Genomic DNA, 8,724 nt, shown 5'->3' on the forward strand with positions numbered 1-8,724 from the left:
AACCAAGCTGAGTGATGCTGGTAAGCTCTTTCCCTTTCCATGACACTTAGAAAGAGAATAGATGAAGATGATCAGAGTGGCCTGATGAAAGAGTCTACAATATCGTAAAGCAATCCTTTTACTAGAGCAGAACTCCTGGGTCTTTAAGTCAATATGTTCTCTGGTAATCAACAAATGCATTCAAAAATGAATTTTTTCTAAACAGATTGGTTTTGGGTGTTTCTATGTCTCTAAGAAGAAATGTTAGATTTCACTAGCTGGGAAGTGAAATGATGGAACTTGGTGGCCCTTCTAGACTCAACAGGCCTTTCTTAACGTGCAGTGCTCCAACATGCTGCTTCGTACTGCTGAAATCTCTTGTCGAAGTTTCTGGTACATATTTTACTAGTAAAATGAGAAGGCTGACTCTTGATGGACTGACCGAGTGCAAACGTTAACATCATTTTCCTTGCACGTATTTCCCATTCCAACTATAAGACAGATCCAACTGCATGCTCTCAGAAGAGCTCCATGGGACAGAGGTAGTAATGAGATGAGAAACAGAGAGAGGAGGGGCATGTTACTGCAAATGCCAGCAAGCAGCCCTGTGTCTGATCTAAAGAAATCAAAGTATAATCTAAAAATGTGAGCTCTAAAACCATCCAGCAGACCCATTCAGTCATCTGAAGGGGAAAATAATCACAAATGCTTTGCATCAGTGGCACCTGCTGAGTTAAACTCTTGCCAATGGCTCTTTTAGTACAGTATAATTTGCTAACATTTATTGCTTGTGTTAAATTAAGAGTCCCTGCCATTCCATTGGCCATTCACTTTACTGCTCCAGGTAGGCTGATCACAGCTTTCCCAACTGTAAATTACTTTAGCAACTACTTGGGATAAAAGGAAATGAATTGGAAGACCCACGTGTTGCGAACCATCTCTTCTCCCTCTACTATTGGTGCTTATCTACACAGGACTCTTGGGGTGAAAGCAAGCTTAACCACATCCTGCCACCCCTTTACCTGACCACCTTTGTTAGTTTTCTTTTGAGGATACTTTAAAGCAATGTGTGAGCTATACAAAAGACTGACTATAGCTCATCACAATGTTAAACAGTGTTTTAGAGGGGGAAATAGTCTTGGTCTTAAAACCTGCTGCTTCATTGCCTTTTCAACTTCTTAATCAATGAACAAAAGAATCTTTAATCAAAAAATGTCAGTACAAGGAAAAGTACCTTAAAACTCTTCTAAGACAGTGAAATACCATGAAATAAGCCAACGACACAAACCACATCATTCACATGTGGAACATTGCCTGTGTTTTCTGAGTCCCAAATAACACACACTAAGGTCATACTCAGACCTCTTAAGGAGACAGCAGGAGAAAATATTTGAAAATTGACCCATTTTTAGCAAGTGCCTTCCATGGGTCAGCCACTTTATATATTAGTTTTCCTCTCCTCTCATTTTCCTAACAGCGCTATAAATTCACCTTTCCTTTTTTTTTTTTTTTTTTTTTTTTTTTACAGATTTAAAAAAGCTAGCTTCAGAAATCCCACTACTTATTGGCAATGCTGGCATTCAGATATATCAGCTATGTTCCAAGATCTCCTAAGACACTCCCCCAGATAACATCAGTTTTCTCTTTAATCATCTCTTTCCCCAGTCTCCTCCTGGATGGGCATTTCTATTTTTGCTCTTTTCTTTTCTCTCTTTCTTTCTCTTTTTCTTTCTTCTTTCACTCTTTCCTTTCTTTTCTTTTTTTGGGGGGGTATTTTTGAGACAGGGTCTCCCTGTAGTCCCAGCTGGTCTGGCCTAGAACTCACTATGTAGACCAGGCTAGCCTCAAACTCACAGAGATCTGCCTGCCTCTGCCTCTGCTGGGATTAAAGGCATGCACCGCCACACCTGGCCTCTCTATTTTTGCTTTCTATGGTTCTATTATTCTAGGACCATACTTGGTTGTCAACATGCAGTTGTTTGTTTCCTGTCTATTAACTAGGACAGCTATGGATGGCAAGTGACAATGAATAGATAATTTTCACTGGCCATGCCCTGCCACAGTTAGCAATTTACAGATGCAGGGAATATTCCGGAGTTCCTGGAGGCCTGTGGTAGCTCTTCCCACCTCAGTACCATTTTAAGTGCCAAACCTGTTCACCAGCTGCCTCTGGACCTAGAGAAAGCTCAGCCAGAAAGAGTCTTATCAGGAGACCAAGGCCTGGAGAAGGCTCTGAATCACTTGTCAACACTATAATGCAAGCTAAGATGAAGAATGCATTAGGAGATATTTCTGTGATTTGTTATAACAAAATGTTTATTTCTTCAGTCTATTGGCAAATTGTGCTCCAGAAAAGTTTCTGTCAACCTCCCGCCAACCAGCAGTGCACAAACTGCTTCTCTAGGTTTGCAAATATTTTCTAGCAATCCCTATAGCCTGCTTTAGAGTGAGGTCTGCTTGACTGGCAGCTTCAGAATTTCTAAATGGGAAAGAATGAGGTGTGTTGCAGGGTAACACTCTCATTGGATGGAGGTGGGAATGGTCTGTGAGACCACATTTGCATACTACTTAGCATAAGATTGAGACAATAACCATTTTCCACATCAGAGAGTGGGGAAGGGAAGCATTGTGTAAGGAGGCAGGGCTAAAGGCCACAATTTGCCCCACTAAGCTGATCAGTGTGTGAAGTGATGCCCCAGTAGTGAAACTGGATCTCATTCAGTAAGATCTACCTCCCAGGACATGACCTTGCAGACCATTTCATTTGTCTTAGCTGATGTGTCTATTGAGTGCAGGTCATTTTCCATTCACTGACTTTGCCTCTGCCACGTTTGAGAGAGCCAGACTTCTGTTAACTGTCTCCGCTGGATCCTATATAGCACTAGAGAAGAAAAATCTCCCACAAGCAGATTCAAAGATCCTCTTGCTAACCAACCAGAAATCCTGTGAGGTAGAAGATAGCTGAGGAGTTGTGTTTCTCCAATTTATTTTTCATCAACTGGCTTCTGGTTAACAGCTCATAAGAGCTCCCTGGTTTGGGAAGCATTCACTACATGGGACTGCACATATCTTTCCAACAACCCCTCAGGCCACATCTTATTACTTCCATTTTAAACTTTTCCTCATTTAATATAATATTGGCTGTAGATTTGTCATATATAGCCTTTATTATGTTATGTTCCTTCTATTGAAAATTTCTTCTAATTTTTTTTTTTTTTTTTTTTTTTTGGTCTCTTTGAGACAGGGTCTCCCTGTAGCCCCAGCTGTCCTGGAACTCACCAGGCTGACCTTGAACTCATAGAGATCCACCTGCCTCAAATTAAAGGCATGTACCACCACACCCAGCTTCTTCTTAACTTTTTTTTAAAATTTTTATTTATTATTTTTATTTTATGTGTATGTGTATATTGCCTGCATATAGGTAAGTGCACCCATGTCGTGCAATGCCTACGGAGGTCAGAAGAGGCTGTTGGATCCCCTGGGACTGGAGTTATGGACAATTGTTAGCTGCCATGTGGGTGCTGGGATTTGAACCCAAGTCTTCTGCAAGAACAATCAGTGTTCTTAACCACTGAACCATCTCTCCAGCCCCTCTTCTGAACTTTTATAATAGAGGCATGTTGGATTTTGTCAAAAGCCTTTTCTGCATTTGTGGAGATGATCAAGTGATTTCTGTCTATTATGTAATTTATAATGTGTTAATTTACATAAATTGAACCATCTTTGGATCTCTGGAATAAAGCAAACTTGATTAAGGTGAATGATCTTTTTTACTGTGTTCTAGAATTTGGTTTGTACCTCTATTTTAAGATGAAAAAAACTGACATGAGAGGCCAAGTTACTTGCTCAAGGCCCACCCAAGGAAACAGCCTATAGTTGGGATTAAGATTCAGGCTTGACCTCTTCCTGGCTTGACTTTGATTCACTTATAGATTTGTTTTGGTGCTGGGACTAGAACCCACGACTTTGCATGTGCCTAGGCACATAATGTGCTACTGAGCTGTACCCCCAGCTCCAGGCCTGGCTTTTAACAGAGCCTCTATGTTTTCATGTTAAAAGATGCAGCAAAAGATGAGTTTTGACATCATTTTGAAGTTTCATGACAAATTTATAAAATAAAGGAGAGTTTTAAAATTTAAACATTTATATACATTAACTTCAGAAGACAGGATTAAGCAAAGCCACCTTTTCTTGCTGCTGTGGGAGTCTATTCTCTGAACTTGGCTAGCACAGTGATTGTACTCTACATGTAGAGTCCACCTGGCAACATTCAGATGCAGTCACATGGGCAGTGGGACTATTTACTGAGCACCTATAGGTCAGAGACCATGCTAGCAGCCTTACCTATGTAACTGGGTGTTTTGAGGGAATTTTCCTGATGCCTTGGATCTGTAACAACAGCTGCATTATTCTTAACTCATGTGCAGCTTCCCAACACTGGGGCTAGGCTTCCTGAGAACTGATAGACATCACACTTTCTAAGAATGGGCAAAGCTGCCTCATCATTAAGAGTTCCCTTTCTCTGTAACCCCTTCCTCTCCAGAGCCACCAAAAGCAGAGCCCATGGCCACTTTGGCTCTGGCTTCCTTTTCCTGGTGAGACAAAAGAAGGGGAGAGCAAGGAAAATGACTAATAAAAATTGGAGGTATGTATATGGTAAGAATGGTAAGACTGGTCTGTCATTCATTTGTTTATTCACCTGACAAATGCATGTGTCAGATACTGTACGAGGTACTTGTGATACAAGACCATTGTCCCTGCTCTCAAGGAGCCCATAACTGCCCAGGTGGCAGTCTTGCTGCTCTGCCTCTTGCCAGCCCATGGCAAAGATGCAAGTGCTGCCGTGTCGGGCCTCCTGAGAAGGTGAGCTGCAGCTTTCATGGTGTGAAGCAGGAATACGCCTGCGAAGAAGTGGAGACAATGTGGAAAAGGTGAGCTCCAGATCTTTCCATTAAGAAATGGTGGTATCAGTGAAGGCACCAGCACAGGGACAGCAAAGCCACCTGGGCCTCAGCCATGTTCCCTTGAGGAACAGAGAACTCTCATGACCCTAGGGCTGGTTACAATGATTACTGGGTCTTAAATGGATGTTATGGTTAATAGAATGTTGTGCGTACCCATCTTCACAGATAGGCAATGCAACCAGGCTGCCTGTCTCCTTAGCCTAATCATATCCATCTGGAGAAGCAAGAGGCATGGCCTCCCTTTATATCCCCATCCATCTGAATCACCTGGACAGGACCTGGAGTCCTGAGCTAGTCAGTATGGAATTGTCCCCAACATATCTCCTAACACTTCCTGTTTTCTCTGGAGTAGAATGTACCCAAGGTGACATTTATAGGAATGTGCTGATTGGCTCTCTCCTTTAAGAAGCAGGCTAAAGCCGAGATCTTTGGCCTTGACCAGTGAAGACACAAACACCAAAGGCTGTCATTCATACCCACATTTCCAAACTGAGCAAGTTAGCATCGCCCATGTTTAGGGCATTTCAAAGCATCTCAGATCAGCAGGACAGTATGCTGTGACCTAAGCCACCTGCTCCACACAGTACTATGGGCAGGCAAGGGGCAAAACCTTCAGCTATCACTTCACTTTACATAGAAATTATTTATTTCAGTTACCCTCTATCTCTGAGTTCCTGTATTTGTTATCTATTTGGTGGTCAGAATAAGAAAAGGTTTTCTTTTGATTTTTATTTATTTATTTATTTTTCGGTCTTTTTGAGACAGGGTCTCCCTTTAGCCCCACCTATCCTGGATTCACTATGGAGACCAGGCTGGCCTTGAACTCACAGAGATCTGCCTGCCTCTGCCTCCCGAGTGCAGGGTTTAAATGTGTGCACCACCACGTTGATTTTTTTTTTTTTTTTTTTAAATCTAAAACTCAAGGAGAGATTTTCTTAGTTACTGACAGGAAAAAGATTACCAATTATTCTGAAAATCAAGAATAGTAGCAGGGGGGCTGGAGAGATGGTTCAGCAGTTAAGTGCACTAGCTGCTATTCTAGAAGACCTGGGTTCAATTTCCAGAATCCACATGATGGCTAACAACTATCTGTAACTCAAATTCCAGGGGAACTGACACCTTCTGGCTTCTGCAGGCATTGCACACTCGTGGTACCCATGCAGGCAAAACATTCATGCACATAAAAATAAAAATTTTTTTCTTTAAAAAAGAAAAATAGCAGGTGGGAGTGGTGGCATACCCCCTATAATCCCAGAACTCAGGAGGCAGAGGCAGGGAGATTGTGAGTTCAAGATTAGCCTGGGCTACATAGTAAGATCCTGCCTCAAAAAACAAAGAAAAAAAAAATAAAAGAGTAATGAGATTAACCCTAAGACCCGTTCTGGAAATACATGCCCTGCCATCTTGAGCAAATTGCTGCCAACTGGCAGCAATTTCAAAACCCATGCTTTAATGGGTCAAACTCCCTCCTCTACCAGCCCATTTCTCACCATTCAGGACTGGAAGGCACACTGGAGAGGGCAGAGGCTTTGCTGCCTTGAGCGCCATGGGATCCCTGGCCTAGAACACAGCATGGCTCCAAGGACAAGCATCTGTGGATAAATATGTGTGGTCCACTTACCTTTTCTGTGACTATTTAGACAAATCCTCCATTCCTTCTCAAACAATGGAAATTGGGAGGAAAGACTCGTTTGTAACCCGGTAACCCTTGTTATAACTCCTGTTTCTCTCATCATTTACAACAAGCAAAGCATCTTCCATCATCATTTTCTCATGAGCTGGAGACAACAAAGGTTCATTTCATGTGACTATTCTTTTCCTTTCCATAAGGTAATTATCTAAGATTTTTAGCTAAAAAAATAAAAACAAATAGATGGCATTTTTTTCCCAATCTGAAACTGGCAATGGTCATTAAGGTTGAAAAAGTAGCTGGGTTCTTGGACTCCTATGCAAATCAGTTCTGATGAGCCCTTAACTAATCTGTTTACAAACCAGACCTGCTAGACAGGCCTCAGTGATTTTCTATCAAAGCAGAGCACTGCTTTATGGGCATCTGGCTGTCCCTGAATGGGCAGTTTAAACATAGACTCTTTCCTTCAAAGTAAGATCAAAGGCTTTATTACCCCTAAATGAGTGCATTATTTCCACTTACTACCTTCTTGTTTGCAATTTGTGTTTATTAACAGCACTGTCTCAGGTTTACTTTGTGAATTACTAGTTTCTGAAAACAGTATGGCAGTTTTATGGACCACGGTATGCATTTGTGGAGATTATGTAGCATATAATACACAGAATGGCCCATCAGATAGGACATTAGGCAAAGAAAATTCTCTGCAAAGATGGCAGTACCTGACCACATAGAATTCATTTGTGATTTTTTTTTTTTTTTTTAAAGGAAACCATCTGGTATAACCGAGCTAACGCAAAAAAAGATTCCCAAACTGAAGACTAGGGTCTGATAGTGCCTTGCTTGCCTTCTAAAGAATCTCCTTTGAAGCTGTACCTTCATTTCTCTCAAAGAGAGTCAGTACATAAAGCTGTACTGTAGATGAGGAATACTGTAGGTACAGTTCAAGAAGTACAATCGGGTATTTTCAGGCAGAGAACAGGCAGATGGCTTCAAAAGACAAAATTCTATCATCTAACAGCACCATCGAGTCCTTTCATTGTCTGTCAGCTAGTTTCCTGTATGAAGACACAGGTCTCTGCCTTCGGCAGTCCTAACATTGAGATTAGAACTATGTCCTTCACTCCCACCCTCTAATTCATTTTAGGAGGATGAAGCTGCCAAGAAAAATGCATCTTCTAAGATTTGTGGTGACACAGGTATACAAGCTTCAGGGTGTCACTGACCTATAAAAGGAGCTAGGCTGAACTGCTATGAGCACGGTGCAGTACAGGAACACCCAGCCTCGGAAGGGGCAGCTTTTAATGTCACTAGATGGTCCAGCCAGAAATTAAATGGGATGGTCAGGAAAGGCCATAATCAGGGATCACACCACTGTTCAGAGTCATATTAGTTTTTAGTAGTTTTTTGTTTTTATTTTTATTTTTTTGACATTGAAGCAAGCATACATTTCTGAGGATAAAAACACATTTGTCAGACCCCATGGGCAGACTCCTACCAATCCAAAATGAATTGGGCTGAAAAGTGGCACACCCTCAACAGGGAAGCCAACCCATCATAAATCTTCTCCTTGAGTCTCTTTCCACTTATCACCTTCTAAGTGTCCTGGATGGCCCAGTTCTGCCACTGCAACTTTGAAGAAAAAAGTCAGACATTATATATTAAGCCCAAGTTAAAAAAGAAAAAAAGGAACCTGTGTACACACATAGGATCAGAAATTATGTTCCAGAAGCCAGAGAGATAAGACATTCAAACTACAAAGTTACAAATGACGACAACAACAAAAAGTCTTCACTTGGCTGTCAGATGATTCCTAGAACTTACAGAAGGAAAATGGCCGGAGCCGGAGACTGTCACTACAGAGCTGTCTCTAACACTGCAGCGGGACAGAAGTCTCCTCTCCCTGGCAGTTGGCTCTAGCTTTCATTCCACTGTTGTAGCCTGTCTCCTGACTCTCCCGATAACCTGAATTGTTTCCAGGTCTTTGTCTAAAATAGGGACTGTTATCTGAGGCAAAGGGTCAACTCTAGGCAAAAATAAAAGCCAAGTAGATGAGTTAGGAGTTAACTTAGTAGAGCATACTTACAAAGCACAAATAAGCTATCAGGTCTCCCTGATCATCTTGGCTCATTAAAGGAACTCAACTAAATCAAG

The sequence above is a fragment of the Nannospalax galili genome, unplaced genomic scaffold, assembly GCF_000622305.1.
Source record: "Nannospalax galili isolate Female #2095 unplaced genomic scaffold, S.galili_v1.0 scaffold158, whole genome shotgun sequence".
NCBI classification, from domain to species: domain Eukaryota; kingdom Metazoa; phylum Chordata; class Mammalia; order Rodentia; family Spalacidae; genus Nannospalax; species Nannospalax galili.